Genomic DNA, 20,301 nt, shown 5'->3' with positions numbered 1-20,301 from the left:
TCGTTTACAAAAAAAGGATGAAATCAGTATATAAGAATCAAGTATAACAAAATCATGACAGGTTATACCATAAATAATGTAAAACTGAGACCGGGAACCCCAGTCAACAGTTGCAGTTAAGATGAATACAAAAAAAAAAAAAAAAAATCCTGGATTGGCCAGAAATAAATCAAGTGGATAAGGTGCACATTTGACAGCCTAAGTTGAAACACTTTTCAAACATAAAAGTATGTACACCCTCTCATTTTGCAAATTGCTACAGTGAAAACTACCTGCTACTTAGTATATACAAAATTCACAGCTAATTTTATGCAGACAAATGTACATTTTAGAAACAACATATGCAAAAGCTCTCTCCTCTCCCCTATTCTGACTCAGGAAATGCTTGCGCACCCCCCTATAGTTTAAAACAACTTAGGTGCATACAAGCTGTATGCACATAAATTTATACATATTGGGAAGTTGGAACATTTAATAACTGCCTAACTCTGCATAAAAGTGAGTTTTAAATCCACAATAATGCCTTTTAAAATTACCCTCAAAAGCTGAACAGAAAAGCAAGATTTGCCTGTTTTGAGGAAAAGCAGGTATTAATAAACTGACAAGAACAAGACATAGAGGCAGTGGCCTAGGAAGGTGGGGGTGGGGCGGTCCGCCCCGGGTGCATGCTGCTGGGGGGTGTTGGCTCCGCTGGTTCACTGCTTTCTCTGCCCCGGAACAGGTTACTTCCTGTTCCGGGGCAGAGAGAGCAGGGAACCAGCGGAGCCGACGTAGCTCCCAATGACATGCACTCGGGGCGGAGCGGCCCTCCCGCCTGCCCTCTTTGGTAAGAATGCGTTCCGGGGGTGTGTGCGCATGCGCCGAGGGGGGGGTGCGCAGCGGCGAACCGCCCCGGGTGTCTGCCGCCCTTGCATAAAGGCCTAGATTCTTTATCATACCTAAAAAATTGACGCAGAAACAAAATATGCCTAGGAGTATTCTATAAAATACACCTACATTTAGGCATATTTTATTGAATACGCCTAATTTCTGGGTGGTTTATAGAATACGCCAAGCACCCGTCCACATTACTAAATTTAGTTACAGGCAGTTACTTCACATAAAACTTGGTGTAAATGCTGATGCCTAATTTTAGAAATGCCCATGACAACACCCTCTTTTCAACTATGCGACTTAGAATTTACGCGCATCATGTTACAGAATACACTTGGGGCTCTGTTTACTAAGGTGCATTAGTGTTTTTAGCGCACCTACACTTAGTGTGCGCACTAACCATGTAGGCGCCTATAGGGATATTGTAGGCACGTACATGGTTTAACGCGCCTATAACGCTTCTTAGTAAACAGGGCCCTTAGACAGTTCTGCATGTAAATTCTAATTAATGCCAATAATTGCTTGTTAAGAGGCAATTATTGGCACTGATTGGCTTGCTAATTAAGTTGTGCACGCATATCCAGAATACTACTGGATTTGTGCATGCAACTTAGGTCACGCTACATATAATCCGGGGGAAAATTCCATAACCTGAGTAATTCCCTTATCTCTTATTTGTCCTGTTTGTCTGTCCTAATTAGATTGTAAGCTCTGTCGAGCAGGGACTGTCTCTTCATGTTCAAGTGTACAGTGCTGCGCATGTGTAGCAGCGCTATAGAAATGATAAGTAGTAGTAGTAGACAACAATCAAAAAAGCCCTTTGCTGTTTTCTCTCCAGTTTGTAGGTCCTCAGAAAGGGAAACAAAAGGTTTGCAGAGCAAACCCAGTTGGAGAGACAATTTTAAAACTCTGTCTGTTCTTCAAGGCCCTTAAAGGAAATGGTCCCGAGTACCTGAAGAATAGGATGATCCTCTACCCACCGCCAAGGACACTAAGGTCCTCTCAACGACTATCACTAACCACACCCTCTCCAAAAGACATTACAGGATGTGATACCTGTAAGCTAGCCTTCCCTGGAGTAGCCCCCACACTCTGGAATGCACTGCCTGAAAGCAGGGGCTTAGCTACGGGTGGGCCTGGGTGGGCCCGCCCGGGTGGGCCCGCCCACCCAAGCGTCACACAACTGCAGCAGCAGCGAGCGCAGCAGCTTAGCCTGATGGCAGAGAGACAGCACCGCGGTGCTCTGGCAGCTGATCTGTCCTCTCTGAGTCGACACAGGCTCCGATTTCAGGCCCGCCCACCACCCAAGCGCACACAGCCTAGGGTACGTCGCATCGCATCGCGATCGCAGGCACCCGCACTCAGGGATCCAATGATCAATCAGATTCAGCCCAGCCCACCTACCTTTGGGCTAAGAGGCAGAGAGTACGTTGCCGTCGTGGTTAGTTATCCACAGATTTCATCCTCACGCGGTAGCGGACCCGGACGTGGCTGTGCGCGGCGGCGTGCTCTCAGCCTCGCTCTCGCTCGGCTTGGCTCCTCATCCGCTCGCTCATGAGTCGTGACGTGGTCTGAGGGAGGGCAGGCTAAAAAAATAGTTGCACATGGCCACATGCATGCACGCAGGGTTGTGCGAGCCTCAGCCTGGCCCTGCCTGCCCTCCCTGGAAAGGTGGTCTTCGAATTGAGAGAAGAAGAGATCATTCGAGAATCGGATCCTGTGGCCCCAGATAACTTTACTGCCAGTGCACTGTCAAGCAGCAACAGCTGCCAGCCCAGCAGCAGGTAATAAAATTGTAACTGCTTTTTGGTTTTTCTTACATCATAATTTTATCATCATGTAATTTTTTTTAATTAAGCTAGCTGGGGCCTGGTGGGTACTAATAAAAATTATTGTTGTAGAATTTCTGGGTGGGGTAAGCACTTCACTCACTGCCTAGGGCAAAAAATGTATATATTTAATTAAAATATATCTTTTTTTGCCCTGCAGTGAAGAGCCCACCCCCCACCCAGAAGCCCACCCCCATGACCTGCCAGCATTTTGATCACTCTTTTGTTATCAAAATGATGGCTGTGGTCTGGTAGTGGGCTTCTGGATGGGGGGGGGGGGTGTAGACATCACGTTTCACTGCCAGTGCCGCCCTAGGGCAATGAGGAGCCCATCCCCACCTAAAAATTCCCCAACAATAAATTTTAATAGTGGCAAGCTAGCTTACTTTTAAAAAAGTTGTCTTTCTCTCATTTTGGTGGGTTTTTGGGTGGGGATGGTCTCTGCAGTGCGTAGTTTAAAATTTAAAAAAAAAAAAAAGTGTAGGCACCGGCGGTTTTCTCTGGGTGGACTGGTGCGTGGCAGAAACACTACTCATGTCTGTCTATCTATCTATCTATCTATCTATCTATAGTGCCCACCCATATTAGCTCTGGGCCCACCCAAAATGTCAGGTCTGGCTACGCCACTGCCTGAAAGGCTCCGCTTAACACACGACTACCTCTACTTCAGGAAGCAGGTGAAAGCTTGGCTCTTCAACCAGGCCTTTAATGGAAGAAGAAACTAACTTGTTAGTTTCACTCACACACACACAAGAAGTGACTTGGGCTGCACATACTGCAGCAGGACATGTTTATCCACTCCTAACCTAGCTGAGATAATATTTAACCATCTCTCTGACCTCCTGTGCAACTTTCTTTAAATTAGTCACCTTACTTTCTAACTCTTCTTACTCTCTTACCTATCTATATGTTCCATCTTTGCTTTACCCTTCACTATCAATTCAAATGTTCTATTACATATTGTGTTGACATTGTAAGTAGTATACTATGCCATACTTTGTATTGCTATGTGAATATTTTTATTGCTGTAATTGCCTATTGCTCAAGTTGGATCTATTCTTACTGTGCACCACCTTGAGTGAATTCCTTCAAAAAGGTGGTAAATAGATCCTAATAAATATATAACTACAAATCAACTGTATTTTCCTACATTTTTCACACTTTTTTTTACACTGAAAGTTTGAAGAAGGGTGCTATATTGGAGAAACAAACCAGCTACTAAAAACAGGATTTAATCTACATAGACATCATATGACACAAGATAATGCCAACCAGGATATCACCTCTGTAGGACTGGACTTTACAAAACCAGAACACTGCATCAATGATTTTATGGAGAGAATACTAAAAGGAAACTTTAAGACAATCCAGGAATGTAAGACCTTTGAAGTCAAAATGATTAAATATTTTGACACCCACCAGACAGGACTTAACAAAGGTCTGGGTTTTCTAGCCCATTATAAACCATAAAATTATACTGCTTTGTCACCCTCTTATCATCCATCCATCTCTTCCTATCTCTCACCCATCCAGCTCTCCCTGTTTCTTATCTTACCCACACCACCCTCTTCCTTTAAGACTGTCATTGAAATGGGTTTGTTCCACTTATATATTCTAACTATAACACATCACCACTCCACCCTTATTCTGATTGTCTTCTTTCTTTAACTGTTTGATCAGCTTTCTTGTCATCCTTAATAACATAGTAACGTGGAGGGGAATAATCGAACGTCGCCGGCGATCTATTTTGGCGGCGGCACAACAGCTGGCTGGAACCGTATTTTCAAAAAAGATGGCCGGCCATCTTTTTTTTTGATAATACGGGTTTGAGATCGCCAGTTTTGTTTTTCTGCGATAATGGAAAAAACTGCCGGCGATCTCAAACCCGGCGAAATCCAAGGCATTTGGCCGTGGGAGGAGCCAGCATTTGTAGTGCAATGGTCCCCCTCACATGCCAGGACACCAACCGGGCACCCTAGGGGGCACTTCAAACATCTTTTATAAACAACCAAATTAGCTTCCAGGTGCATAGCACCCTTCCCTTGTGTGTTGAGTCCCCCAAATCCCCCCAAAACCCACTGCCCACAAGGGTGCACCATTACCCTAGCCCTAAGGGCTGAAGGGGGGCACCTACATGTGGGTACAGTGGGTTTTGGGGGGTTTGGGAGGGCTCAACATTACCCACCACAAGTGGAACAGGTAGGGGGGGATGGGCCTCGCTCTGCCTTTCTGCAGTCCACTGCAACCAACAACAACTGTTCCAGGGACCTGCATACTGCTGTCAGGGTGCTGGGTATGACATTTGAGGCTGGCATACAGGCTGGCAAAAAAGGTTTGTATTTTAATAATTTTAGTGTGGGAGGGGGTTGGCGACCACTGGGGGAGTAAGGGGAGGTCATCCCCCATTCCCTCCGGTGGTCATCTGGTCAGTTAGGGCACCTTTTTGAGGCTTGGTCGTGAAAATAAAAGGACCAAGTAAACCCGGCGAAATACTGCTTATCGCCGGGTTTTATTTTTCCATTATCTGCGAAAGCCGGCCATCTGGTAGGCACGCCCAAGCCTGCCCATGTCCCGCCTTCGCTTCACCGCCAACACGCCCCTTTGAACTTTTGCCGGCGAGGCGAAGGGAAAGCAGCGAAGCTATCACAAATGTAGCTTTTGATTATACGCTTTTCGCGATTACTTTTGATTATAAGCTGGATAGTAACATAGTAGATGACGGCAGAAAAATACCTGCACGGTCCATCCAGTCTGCCCAACAAGACAAACATATGTGTATACCTTACCTTGATTTGTACCTGCCTTATTCAGGGCACAGACCGTACAAGTCTGCCCAGCAGTACTTCCCGCCTCCCAACCACCAGTCCCACCTCCCATCACCGGCTCTAGCACAGACCGTATATGTCTGCCCTCCACTATCCTCGCCTCCCAACCACCAACCCCTCTTCTCCCCACCTGCTCCGCCACCCAATTTCGGCTAAGCTTCTGAGGATCCATTCCTTCTGCACAGGATTCCTTTATGCATATCCCACGCATGTTTGAATTCCGTTACCGTTTTCATCTCCACCACCTCCCGCGGGAGGGCATTCCAAGCATCCACCACCCTCTCTGTGAAAAAATACTTCCTGACATCTTTCCTGAGGCTGCCCCCCTTCAACCTCATTTCATGTCCTCTCGTTCTACTGCCCTCCCATCTCCGGAAAAGATTTGTTTGTGGATTAATACCTTTCAAATATTTGAATGTCTGTATCATATCACCCCTGTTCCTCCTTTCCTCCAGGGTATACATGTTCAGGTCAGCAAGTCTCTCCTCATACGTCTTGGAACGCAAATCCCGTACCATTCTCGTAGCTTTTCTTTGCACCGCTTCCATTTTTTTAACATCCTTTGCAAGGTACGGCCTCCAAAACTGAACACAATACTCCAGGTGGGGCCTCACCAACGACTTGTACAGGGGCATCAATATTTCCTTTCTTCTGCTGATCACACCTCTCTCTATACAGCCTAGCAACCTTCTCGCTACGGCCACCGCCTTGTCACACTGTTTCGTTGCCTTCAGATCCTCGGATACTATCACCCCAAGATCCCTCTCCCCCTCAGTACCTATCAGACTCTCACCACCTAACACATAAGTCTCTCTTGGGTTTCTACTCCCTAAGTGCATCACTTTGCATTTCTTCGCATTGAATTTTAATTGCTAAACCTTAGACCATTCTTCTAGCTTCCTCAGATCCTTTTTCATGTTTTCCACTCCCTCCGGGGTGTCCACTCTGTTGCAAATCTTGGTGTCATCTGCAAAAAGGCAAACTTTACCTCGTAATCCTTCGGCAATGTCACTCACAAATATATTGAACAGAATCGGCCCCAGCACCAATCCCTGAGGCACTCCACTACTCACCTTTCCCTCCTCCGAGCGAACTCCATTTACCACCACCCTCTGTCGTCTGTCCGTCAACCAGTTCCTAATCCAGTTCACCACTTCCGGACCTATCTTCAGCCCATCGAGTTTATTTAAGAGCCTCCTGTGGGGAACTGTGTCAAAAGCTTTGCTAAAATCTAAGTAGATTATGTCTATAGCATGTCAATGATTCAATTCGCCAGTTACCCAATCAAAGAATTCAATGAGATTCATTTGGCACGATTTCCCTCTGGTAAAACCATGTTGTCTCAGATCTTGCAACTTATTGGCTTCCAGGAAATTCACTATCCTTTCCTTCAGCATTGCTTCCATTACTTTTCCAATAACTGAAGTGAGGCTTACCGGCCTGTAGTTTCCAGCTTCTTCCCTAGCACCACTTTTGTGAAGAGGGACCACATCCGCCGTTCTCCAATCCCTCGGAACCTCTCCCGTCTCCAAGGATTTATTAAACAAATTTTTAAGAGGACCCGCCAGAACCTCTCTGAGCTCCCTCAATATTTTGGGGTGGATCCCGTCCGGTCCCATGGCTTTGTCCACCTTTAGCTTTCCAAGTTGTTGATACACACTCTCTTCCGTGAACGGTGCTCTATCCACTCCATTCTCAGGTGTACTTTTGCCAGTCCCTCGTGGTCCTTCTCCAGGATTTTCTTCAGTGAAAACAGAACAAAAGTATCTATTTAGCAAATTGGCTTTTTCTTCATCATTATCTACATAGCGTTTTGCTGTATCTTTTAGTCTCACAATTCCCTTTTTAGTCGTTCTCCTTTCATTAATATACCTGAAGAAATTTTTGTCACCCCTCCTTACATTTCTAGCCATTTGTTCTTCCGCTTGCGCCTTCGCCAGACGTACCTCTCTCTTGGCTTCTTTCAGTTTCATCCGGTATTCCTCCCCGTGTTCCTCTTCTTGAGATTTTTTATATTTCTGGAACGCCAACTCTTTAGCCTTTATTTTCTCACCATATCGGTTTCCTTTTTCTCTTGCTTTTATTTACTCTCCTTACATAAAGGTCTGTGGCCCTTTCAGCCTGGACCACTGTTCTTCCACTTCTTGTACGTCCTCCCAGCCCATCAGCTCCTTCCTCAGGTATTCCCCTATTTTACTAAAGTCAGCACGCTTGAAATCCAGGACTTTGAGTTTAGAGTTGCCGCCCTCCACTTCAGCCGTCATATCAAAGCAAACCGTTTGATGGTCACTGCTTCCCAGGTGTGCACCCACTCGGACATTTGACACACTATCCCCATTTGTGAGCACCAGATCCAGCGTCACTCCCTACCTTGTGGGTTCCGTCACAATTTGTCTGAGCAGAGCACTTTGGAAGGCATCCACGATCTCTCGACTTCTTTCTGATTTCGCAGACGGAACCTTCCAATCTACATCTGGCAGATTGAAATCTCCCATCAACAGAACCTCTTTTTTCTTTCCTAATTTTTGAATATCTGCGATCAGATCTTTATCTAGTTCATCTAATTGTGTCGGGGGTCTGTAGACAACACCCACGTGGACAGAGGTTCTATCCTCTCTTTTTAAGGTGATCCATATCGCTTCTTCTTTTCCCCAGGTCCCTGTCATTTCAGTCGCCATGATATCATTCTTTACATACAGAGCTACTCCTCCTCCTTTTCGACCCTCTCTATCCTTCCTAAATAGATTATAGCCTGGTATGTTTGCATCCCATTCATGGGAACCATTAAGCAACGTCTTTCTAACACCAACTGTATCTTTTTATCCTGGAATGGCGATGCCATAACAGGTTTTTGTAAGCCACATTGATCCTGCAAATAGGTGGGAAAATGTGGGATACAAGTGCAATAAATAAATAAAATAAATAATATTTGCCAACATTATATTTGCTTATTTCTGCAGAAGGGTTACCTTGAAAAATTAATCAAAAATGTATTGCTAGTCCAATAAAAAAGGTATCATCTTATTATCTTTTCTTTTTATTTATTACCTTTAAACGTGGACTAACACTGCTACTACATCAAGTTACTCAGAAACGAGTGATAAAGCATCTGGCTTTCCAGAGAGAATAATCTGATGGATTATCAGCAACTCAAAGCCATGGAGTCAAAGGATTATAGTAAATTATTACTACGTTGCTCCTTCGTTTGCAGCTGTCTTCTATCGAAGGCAGTCCCCCAGCCAGCCCAAATTACCGTCTAGGAGAAACTTACTGAAAAAAGCAGAATAAACCTGTACTACTATCTACGAGAATATGCAAAAGAACACAAAACACCTCTTAACGCTTCAACCCGTTACAGTCCTGTAATATGTGGTGCTAATCAGGAAATAAACTGTACTGCTACTGCTGTAGAAAAACGTGGAAGGGAACTCACTTTCTTAGGTGTCCTCAAGGAACCGGGGGAATCAGAATGAGCACCGTCTGGCAGCTGATCACAGAAACCTCTGGCCTCATTCTCTGTTTCCTGCCCCTCTCCTCGAATCATAGAGCCAGGGCTGCACCCTGCAGGTCTCAAGGACTATGACACGCTCTGCTGATTTAGAGTGAAACTGCAGGCTGCACACACATGCGGACACATGATCCACTCCTCCCAGCTACGAGTGTGGAACGAAAGGGTGATACATGGCTCAAGTTGATTGTTAACTCCATCCTGAACTAGAGGGTTTCCCCGCAAGCCAGGTCGATTGTAGCGCAATCTGAAATCGGATTGTACAACTTTTTATTTATTTATTTGTAGCAATTGTATCCCACATTTTCTCACCAATTTGCAGGCTCAATGTGGCTTACATTTGCCGTAGACAATGGAAAGCAATGGAAGTAAAACCCGGCTGGCTCAATTACTTCCATTAAAAGCAATTGAAGTAAAACCCGGCTGGCTCAATCCGTCCTCCTTTTTCTGGAGCCATATGGTAACCCTAGCCATAGTGGCGATTGCCATTTCCGGTTAGCAAAGTTACAATGGTATTGCATTAAGGTGCATACATACACGGTAAAGAAGAATACCTTATGTTATTGTCTATAGGTTCCTGAGTAATAGAACACAGAGGCTTACACCGCTTCTGTAGGGCGTGGGGGGGGGGGGGGGCTTAACAAGTGGATTTAACCCTTTGCCTGTTCAGTCGGACCCAGGGGTTCTATTGTCTCATCTCATGAGATAATATGCAGAGCTGGCACTAAAAAGTTTGCAGGGGGTGTGTCCTTGAGACAGCTCACTTTTTTGAGCGAAACATGCATGTCGGACAATAGAACCCCTGGGTCCGACTGAACATAACTCTGATAAGATAAGCTAATAAATAATTCATTAAATACTTTTCTAAAAGTGAGAGTAATATCTTAACAGTGAACCTATGAAGAGGTTGATGCTATTGATATCGCCACATAAAACCTGTAAGGGTGGTGGGCGGTGAGCATCACTGAGGTCACTTAAAAATCTATAAGAATCTTAAAAAGTGTTGAAACAGTGAATTGACAGCTGAAGTAAGAGAAGGTGATCCATATCTGTCTAAATGAATGATCATTGAACTCTGACTGGATATCAAAAAGTTTTGGGTGACAAAAAGGACACAAAATAAAATTCAGACACCATGGCCCTGCGCAGCATAGTCACGTTGACCCTCACAAGAAAGCCAAACACAAAATGAAAAGTGTACATGACATGCTCATGAAATGCTTACAAATGTATATTTCATGAGCATGTCTCCCTTTTTATCCCCTCCAATCCATGAGCAGCATACCCCCGTCTCCTCTCCATCCCCTTCTATGTATTTTCTTCTTTTTCCTCCACCCATGCACACCCCCCTCCCCAATCTTTTTTTCTAGCCTCCCTCCACCCACATTTTTTTTACAGCTCACTCTCTCCCTTCCTCCCTCCACCCACCCACATGACTCCATTCACATCCCCTCCCATACTTTATTGTGCCCTGGTAGTCTAGTGGTCTCTTTAGGGAAGGAAAGAACCCCACACTTTCCTGCCTGGCGCTGCCACCGATCACTCACTGCAGGCATCATTTCAAAATGTCTGCCGAGACTTCAAGCGGTGACCTCGCAAGACTTTTGTGGAAGTCTCGCAAGGCCGCCACTTGAATTCTCAGCAGACATTTTGAAGCAGCACCTGCAACAAGCGAGCGGTGAGTGGCAGCACCTGCAGCAAGCGAGCGGTGAGTGGCAGCACAGGGCAGGAAAGAGTGGGGTTCTTTCCTGCCCCGAAGAGGCCCCTGGACCACCAGGGCATTATAAGTTATGTGAGGGGAGGGCACTCTGAGACTCACCTGCCTGCTAGCTAGCCTGTCCTCAAACCTGGACAAATGGGCAGGCTGGAAAAACCTACCCAGATGCCCCACAAAAAGAGGACGTCTGGGTAAACACAGACATATGATAACCCTAGACCTGGCCTAACTGTTCACCCCTACATTTAGGTGCATCGATGCTAACTTAGACTAGTATTCTCTAATGGCATTTTGGTACACAGATGCCATTAGAGAATCAGCGCTCAGCATGCAGCATTGCCACTGTGGCGCCCAGATACAGAACTGGCTCCATAGAGTACAACTATTTCATTCACATGGAATATTTCCATATCAACCAATAAAATTCCAGCAACAGGTACAGAACAGAAGTAGAGTTACAACAAAACATTCTGTTCAAACTGGTGTCATATCAGTGAGAGCAACACAAACTCTCTCCCCTACCAGACACTGAGAAGTAACACAAAATCTTGCAAATAGCCATCACAAGAACAAAATATATGAAAATCAATGGACTGCATTAGGGGCTTATGGTCCATTTAGTTATGTCAAAACAAATTAGAGATCTGTTTGACAGAAAATATTTTTATTATTTTGACTTATAAACCACTTGTCCATGAAAAATGCTCAAACAACAGAATAATCCATTTGTGTATCTAAAAGGTAAACGTCTACAAAACAGATGAAGATATGATTCAACATGCCCAAATGAAAGGAGAGTTGAATCTACTTCCATTTAATTTCAATATAATCCATCATCTTTATAACACCAGGCTTCCCAAGGTAGATTATTTTTTTTTTAAGTTCAAATGTATTTATTAAGTTTTCAACAAATATACAAATAAACAAAAGAAACACAGTCCTAACCAGGATGTCATTAAAAATTCTATACAATGCAATATCCTTAAATACAGAATGCCATTACAGACGGTTAAAGAAGAACAAAACAGACAGGAGTTAATTCACAGTTGAAATTTGACAACATTTGGCTACTTGTTCCCATGTTTTATGAAATAACGGTAAAGAATTGGTACGTTCAGCTAGTATTTTTTAATATTTAATAGTCATACATAGAGTAGCCCACCAAAAGCAAAAAGAAACCAGTTTATGATTTTTCCAGTTTTTTTTTATAATAGTAGAGATTGCTACCGCTAATACCGTGTTTTCCTGAAAATAAGACACTGTCTTATATTAATTTTTGCTCCCCAAGACCCGCTAGGTCTTATTTTCAGGGGAGGCCTTATTTTTCGGGGAAACATCGGGTCGCTCCTCCCCACCTGAGGTCGCCCACCCACCCAAGATCGCCGGCTCCCCCCCTCGATTGCCGGCTCCCCCCGCCCTCAGTCGCTCCCGGAACTAACCTCTTAAACGTTTCCTTTCACCATTCATCTTCGCACTCACCGCAAGCAGCAGGGCAGGCCACTCCTTCCTTCCATGTCCCGCCCTTGCCTGACGTAACGTAACGTCAGGCGAGGGCGGGACACGGAAGGAAGGAGTGGCCTGCCCTGCTGCTTGCGGCGAGTGCGAAGGTGAAAGGAAGCATTTAAGAGGTTAGTTCCGGGAGTGACTGAGGGCGGGGGGAGCCGCCGATCGAGGGGGGGAGCCGGCGATCTCGGGTGGGGGGGTGACCCTGATGTTTCCCCGAAAAATAAGGCCTCCCCTGCTAGGTCTTATTTTCGGGGGAGGCCTTATATTTTCAAATTGCAGCAAGACCTCTACTAAGTCTTATTTTCGGAGGATGTCCTATTTTCGGGGAAACACAGTAGTGCATCAAATAATTTATAGTTACTGTAAACCCCCTAGTGGTGGAGCAGATAATTACAATAAGTAAAGAAATAAATATATAGGAATGTCACAGTTTCAAATAGGGTTCCCAAATAAACTCCACGCAACCGAGGGATTTGACAAGAAAAATATTAAATATTTTATTAAATGGTAAAGTAAATAGAAACATTTGGATATGTTCCTAAATGTTGGTACTAATTGTTAAAGTTTGCTGGTATTAAATAAAAATAGTGCAAGGTGTTAAATACTTGGTGATAAGTTACAAAGACAATAAGATGTTCAAAACTACAATTACAGTTACCAAGACCCCGATCCCACTTTTGCAATAACACAAACCATCTCAAACATGTACACCACCCCAATTATTGTACTCAGATCTGATATATATATATATATATATATATATATATATATATATATATATATATTTTTTTTTTTTTTTTTCAATTTATGTGCACACAAGAATGTTACCGGTGCATCAAATCTTCACTAGCATCGCTGCTCTCTTGCGTTGGGTACCTTGGTCTTCTCCACATCCATGTCTCCTCAGTTGGTGAGGTCAGCTCACTGGCTCAGGAACTTCAGGATACCTACTGCTCTGACTCAAAGAACTTAAAAAAAATGAAAATCCTGACTCCCTGTAGTTATTGTGTGTGCTAACCTCAATCAGTATTTTCTTTGGCAAGGGACCTTGTGGGCTAACTAAATTCAAATAAAAAGATAGGCAAGGGAAATTCCTATCTAGCCCTCCTAATTCATGACCCCTTTTCTTTTATGTTGCTATACACCTTCTACTCAAACTGGTGGACTGCTAAACTAAACCTCCTAGAGGCAGGCCCTTAACTGCAGGCACTCACAGGGCTCGAGGCATAGGCTGGGCAGCTCCTTCCCCCAGGGCAGGATCGCTTAGGTGTGGACTCTCGAACTAGTAGGCTTCTGTGCTGGATCCTCCTGAGGCAGACACGCTGGCAGACGCTCTAAAAAGGTTCCTTTGGAGTCTGGGCGCTCAGTGCGGGGGGGGGGGGGTGTCTCTCTCTTTGTGGGGCTTCTTCCCTTTCCGGATAGGCCTCTTTTTTACAGGACAGGCAGTCACACGGCCGGCTTTCTCCTCTCTGGACAGGCAAACACACACACGGAGGGATGCAATGGGTGGACTTCTCTGGGATTCAGGTCCCTTGCCACGCTGCTCTCTATTCAGCTCTGCACTGCTCCCAACACGTCTCAGCTCCCCAGTGTGGTCCCTCTTCCTCTTCTGCTTCTCTGTCTGCCTGAAGAATGGCCTCTGTGGCTACTGCTACAGCTTCTCTTCTTGGCCCCAGCTCGCCTGTTCCCCTGCAACTCGGCTCCTCTTTTGCCCCCGGCTCGCTCCAGATCCCCTTCTCCTCCTCCTCTGTTTCTGTCTGCTTTGGTGCCCGGCCCCTTACAGGACTCACCAGTTCTCTCTCTTCATCTGGGGCTCGTCAGTGGGTCCTTCTCTTCCAGCCTGCAGCTTACTCCTGCTTCGGTTTGATCTTCTTCTCCTTCAGCCTGCAGCTGCCTCTTCTTGCCTGAGCATGCCCTTCTCTGCCCCAGCTTGCAGCACACTCCTGCCGGGATCCGATCTTCTCCTCTTAGAGCATGCTTTCAGCCTCCTCTCTTTGCCCGGGCTTGCCTTTCTCTTTCCCAGGTTGCCTCTGGGCTGCTATTCTTTTTCTGCTGTTCCACCCCTCCTGTCCCCTGGATTGGCTTGAAATTTGTGCCAATCTATGGGTCAGGCTGCCTCCTGCCACCTAATCGGCCCAAATTCATGCCTTTTACCAGATCCTGGCTCCTATTGGCCACCTTCTACCCTGACCATCAGGCTTGCCTCACATGCCCCTCAGACTCCCAGCTCTCCCTGGAGCCTCAGACAGCCAAACAGAAGCCTTGTAACAGGCTTCACTGCACATTCCCCCATAGTTACAAACTCATACAATTTAAACACACCTCTAAAATTTAAAGAGATAATATTAGTGCCAGATCAATTATACAATTTAACATACTCTAAAAAAAAAGACAAAAGTTTTTCAAGTTGTTTTTTTCAGGGTGGGAGGTGGTTAATTACCACTGGGGAAGTCAGGGGAGTTCATCCCTAATTCCCTCTGGTGGTTATCTGGTCAGTTCAGGCACCTTTTTGATGTTTGGTCGTGAAAATAAATGGACCAAGTAAAGTCAGCCAAATGCTCGTCAGGGCCGCCCTTCTTTTTTCCATTATCAGCCCAGGGCGCCTATCTCTTACCCACGCCCCAGTCCCGCATTCGCTACATCTCCGACATGCCCCCTTAAACTTTGTCTGCTCCTGCGACGGCCTGCAGTTGAGATTGCCCAAAATGAGCTTTCCATTATGCCGATTTGGGCGGCTTCAGGAGAAGGGCGGCCATCTCCCGATTTGTGTCTGAAGATGGGCGCCCTTCCCTTTTGAAAATGAGCAGATAAGGCACCTAAATTACGTCAAACACTGTTGCATTGTATAGGATATTACATTAACGTTAACACAAAGAAAAATAAAAACAGAACAGTCATGGCATAAAAATGTAAAAATAACAATAAAAGAGTATACCATAAAATCTGAATCTCCCTTAGGCGTCTCCCGGAGGTGAGAAAGTGAATGAAGATGAAAAAGAAAAACTCATCCTCCTCCCTAAAAGAGAAATATTAGGTACTATTAACCTTCAAATATAAGTGCACGACTACTTACAGGTCATGGTATATATAATATAAACGCATATACCATCTCATGAAAAAGATTACAAAATGTCTTTACATGAGTCACGTAGTTGTTTGCATACGGGCCCCTTCATGATCAGTAATATATTTTTCCAAAATAACAGGATCAGGAAAAATTGTTGTGATTTCAAGATGCATCACCTTCATGCGAGCAGGGCTTAAAAGACCAAATCTGGCATTGAAAGCCCTCAGACAAGGACGAAGATTTAGAAATTTCCTTTGAAGATCCACTGTATTTTTGGTGAAGTCTGGTAAAAATGGAAGGTGATTACCATTCCACTTAATGTTCTGTTGCCTCTTAACAAGTTGCAGAATTTCAGAGACTTGAGGAAAACGAAGGATTTCCATTATAATAGGGTGTGGCGTTTTCTCACCAGAAAAATTACCAGATGGAACTCTGTGTGCTCTTTCTATTTCAAAAGAATGCTGAAAAGAGATCTTCAGTAGCTTTGGGATAAATTCCTCAAGAAATTTAATGGGATTTTCCCCCCTCTGAATGCTCTGGAAGACCTAGCAGACAGATATTGTTCCGACGCTGTCGATTCCCTGCGTCGTCCATGGCTAGTTGCATATCCTGCACCATTTTAGTAGCATGTTGAAATACTAGGGCCTGATCTTCCATGCAGCTAAGGCGTTGTTCTACTTGATCTATTCTTCCTTCAAACAAATCAAGATGCGCATTGATGCGAGCCACCTCTGCCTTGATAAATTTTACATCTGAAGAATTCTCAGAGAGCATTCCGGTTATCGAGGTAAGTTGCTCCGTTATTAAAGCAAAAGTAGCAACGACGTCAGGCTTGTCTCTTGTAACTTTATCCAGCGATGATAGATCCGGTTTTGATCGTTTAGAGCTGGAACCCAATGTAAGAGTTGACTCACTCTTTGATTGTTTGCTAGTAGCCATTAATGAAGTGTTATTAAGCAAATATATACTTCTTACTTGCAGAAAAGGAAGGTTAAATCATGTTATCGAGCCAGGGAGGTGAGGAGCTCCTTAATCATGCTGCCATTCTTTAACTGCTCTCTAGCGCCCCCTCCCCCAAGGCAGATTATAACAAAATTTAAGATGAACCCATCAGGAAACAAGATATCCTCACTGAAATTTGGCCATCTGTATTGTATACAGTGTTTTTATTTAGTTTTGAGTGTAGAAAAATGAGCACAAAATACAGAGTTTAAAATTGCTGTTTCTACCAGTTTAAGCTGTTTTAATGATATTCCATTGTTATTTCATTATATATATATCTACATAAAAATCTGTCCAAAAAATACGAAAACAAAACAAAACAACAAACTTTTGTCCTCCACCTTTAAGGCACTGCCTGTCCAATTGAGCCAGCTTTAGACTTGTTACAGATGGACCAACAATAAAAAAAAAAAACGACAATGTGGATGCAGCAGCACATAGGTTTGCTTGCTTTGTTTTGAGTGAACGGGGATGACGGCTATGCTGGGAAGGGGAAACTTAGATTGTCTTAGTTGGCTTCTTTGCTTACAGTGGACTAGATAGGCTCACTTCCACACATTAAACCTCCTTGACTCTACTGTACAAGCTGGCATGTTTGAAAATATAAGCGAGATTAAATAAAAAATGCTACCAACAATAACGAACGACAGGGTGGATGCAGCAGCTCATAGGTTTGCTTGTTTTGTTTTGAGTGAACGGGGATGACAACTGCGCTGGGAAACAGACACTTAGATTGACCTAACTGGGTTCAGCGTTCTGACGTCAGTTCACCTCCTGTCTATTAAACCTTGTGAGACGCACCAGAGCGAGGCTTAGAATGTGCGTTTCGTCTTCTTGTGTGCTGTGGCGTCCTTTCCGCTCTCCGGTTAGTGACGGCATAGGAAGGGGGCGGGGCCAAAAGAAAGAAAGAAAGAAAGCGACTACTAAGAGCGGAAGTGCTGGGATATCCACCTCTTCGCCAGTGCTGTTAGTATTCTTATTATTCCTTTAAAAGCCGCCCGTTTTTCTTTTTCTGCTCTTGACTCTAGCTCTACTGAACGTGAGAGTTGGAAACAAAGAGGCTTCTCCCTAAGTTGCTTTCTCTATTTTCTCCGTGTTCCCCACTGTAGTCTCTGTTTTCCCTCTCTTTCCCAGGTCTTGGAGCATTGAAGCTCCTGCATGAGCCCAATCCGAATGACTTTTCACTGTAATGGTTTTCATGACCGTATTTAACACTTTCTTTTCTAGTGAATTGGACGGACACAGTGCTGTACAGAATAAGTTTGTTGATAGAAATGTTGCTGTTTGATTAGACTGTTTACTTGTGAAGTGTTTTACGTGGACAACAGGATAAATTGGCCATACGTGGATGTTGTAATCGCAGATAGTGACAGTTAGGACCTGCCCTTCCAAAGCCCAGAAGAGCTTAGAAAATCCTATGGGCATGCTGTAGTGTTTCTTCCTGCTGCAACAGGAATGTTTCTCATTTTAATTGCAAGGAGAGTTGGGAGGAATTGTGTGGCTGATGTAGCTGCCCATGTCTGGCTGATTATATTCTGCTTGTTCCAGGTGACTACAGTATGTTGTAGGTCTAATTCAGGGAAAGCTCCACTGTGAGGTCACAGTGTGTCTTCTAAAAACTGATAGTAAGAACAGGTATTTTTGTTGTATTTGGCTTTGCTTTCTGTTTTAATTCCACAGTTGCTTCTTCTTTCTTCCTTTTTTTTGTTTATTGCTTTCTAACTGCCTCAGATAAAGAACAAAATATGGTAAAAGAATGTAGCAACACCTGGTTTATTTGGTAAAGTGATTTAAAAAAATATGTTAGAATTTTAAAATTACAAAGTTAAAACAAGTAAACATTGTACATGAATAGGACAGATCTTGCACTATGAATATCATAAACACATTGAAGAATTGGTGCAGTTATATGTTTGAGAAAACGGCACATAGTTCAAGCATAACATGTACCGTATTTGAGATAAGATAAAACATGTCAAAACAAACATAAATGGTAAAACAGTGTGCCATCACATCACCTATTCAAGTTGGAGCATATAACATATCTGTATGTGCAGGGGAGAAGGAGAAAAGAAAGGTAAAAGGAGAAATATATGTAAATTACACACTGGATTGTAATAGTAACTATCAATAGGAGACCATGTTTTTTGAGCCTAGGAGAAATTGTGAATATGGAGATCATTTAGGGCTTCATACTTTCTGGTTGAACAGATATGAGGCTATTCATTACAGTGAAGTTTTCAAGTTATCTGTTGAATGTAAAACTATAAGATGTAAGGCTATGGCAAGCATTAAGTTTTGTCAGATAATTGAAGATCAGAGTGTGAGGCTTTTAGAATGATACTACTATATGAGATGTCAGGTTTATTATCTAAAGGAATGATGGTAAGTATTCTTTCCCAGATACTTTTCCAGAAATGTTGAACATTGGGCCAGTAGAAGAGAAGGTGTGGTAGGTCCCTGTCTTCCTGTTGACTGGACCAGCATTGACTTGAAGTGGGGAAATTAGGGAGCTTGGACAGTTTTATGGGTGTCCAGTAAGCTTTGTGCATAATGAACAATGACGATTGTGTAATAGTTGCTGATAAAGTTGGTCTGAGTGATTTGGACCATAGTGCCTGCCAGTTGATTGAGTTGGGGGATATGCCTAGGGTTTGTTCCTAGTTGTTCTTGAGTGGGCGAGTATAGTGGGGTTCTGTGTATTGTATAATTTTATAGAGTTTAGAAGCTGCTTCTATTTAACCATTTTTTTAACCCATTCAGTCACTCTAGGTCCCATACTGAGGGCACTCAGTTGTGCGGAACTGTGTCAAAGGCTTCGCTAAAATCAAAGTACATCACATCTAGCGCATCTCCCAAGTCCAACTGTTGATCACCCAGTCAAAGAAATCAATCAGGTTTGTCTGATATGACCTACCTCTATTGAAACCATGTTGCCTCGGGTCCTGCAGTCCATTCGATTTGAGAAATCTCACAATCCTCCGCTTTAGAAGCGTTTCCATTAGTTCGCTCACCACCAAGGTCAGATTGACAGGCCTGTAATTTCCAACCTCCTTCTTCCGCTGTTTTGCAGAGGGACCACATCTGCTCTTCTCCAGTCCTCTGGGACCACTCCAGACTCTAAAGAAGCATTGAAGAGGTCAGCTACCAGGACCTCTCCAAGTTCCTTGAGTACCCCTTGAATGCACCCCATCAGGCTCCATTTCTTTGTCTACTTTTAGTTTAGCTAGCTCCTCATGAACACAGTCTTCTGAGAATCTGTCCCGGTCTACCACACATCCATTCCCATTAGCATTTGTTTTCTGTGGTCCTACCCCTAGCCTTTCATCTGTGAATGCAGAACAGAAATAATTGTTGAGCAGTTCAGCTTTATCCTTATCAGCTTCTGCCACGAAATGCCTAGCCACCCGCCTGGGGTTACCCCGTGACCACCTAGAGGGTCTATCCCCAGCACAGATCAGATCTGCCTGTACTTGACGCTTGTGCTCTACACTAGCATCTTCTTCCCACCGACTGGGTCACAGCCGCCTCTTGGTGAGTATCCCGCTCTCCAATTATCCCCAGTGATTTGTAGGTCACTGGGGCCACACACCCAGTGGTCCCACAGTTCCCAGAAAGCGCTTACAGACCCAACACACAAACCATCAGGAGTCTTTATCGGTCCAGACATGCAGAGTCAACCAACTAAACAGGTTTATTGTCACTTGAACAAAAGAAAATGTGCAATCAGCAAAACAAATACAGTAACTAAAATATGGATCAATCAAACCTATAAATGGCAAGTGACCGACTCACCTGCAAATGCGCAGTAGAAACTTCCCTCTCTGTCCCGCCCCCGCGTCAAGACGTGGTGACGGGGGGAGGGGGCGGGACAGAGAGGGAAACTGCGCGGAAGAGGAGGGAGGGAACCGCTGACGTCGCTACCGCTCCCCCCCCCCAAGGTAGCCGCTACCGCCCCCCCCCCCGGAGTCACC

General features: G+C 44.3%; 2 protein-coding genes across 2 annotated transcripts in view; one reads left to right on the top strand and one right to left on the bottom strand.

Annotated features, from left to right (window-relative positions):
- The window catches only part of LOC115475582 (thiopurine S-methyltransferase-like), a 93,971-nt gene extending 84,865 nt beyond the window's left edge, over positions 1-9,106 (bottom strand). Inside the window, exon 1 of the mRNA XM_030211424.1 lies at positions 8,961-9,106. The gene's annotated coding sequence lies outside the window, so the exon portion shown is untranslated. The remainder of the gene's footprint in view (positions 1-8,960) is intronic.
- The window catches only part of KIF13A (kinesin family member 13A), an 818,528-nt gene that overhangs the window by 409,889 nt on the left and 388,338 nt on the right, over positions 1-20,301 (top strand).

Source organism: Microcaecilia unicolor, chromosome 1, assembly GCF_901765095.1.
Source record: "Microcaecilia unicolor chromosome 1, aMicUni1.1, whole genome shotgun sequence".
In the NCBI taxonomy this organism is placed as follows: domain Eukaryota; kingdom Metazoa; phylum Chordata; class Amphibia; order Gymnophiona; family Siphonopidae; genus Microcaecilia; species Microcaecilia unicolor.
This window is presented reverse-complemented; position numbering and strand designations above follow the sequence as displayed.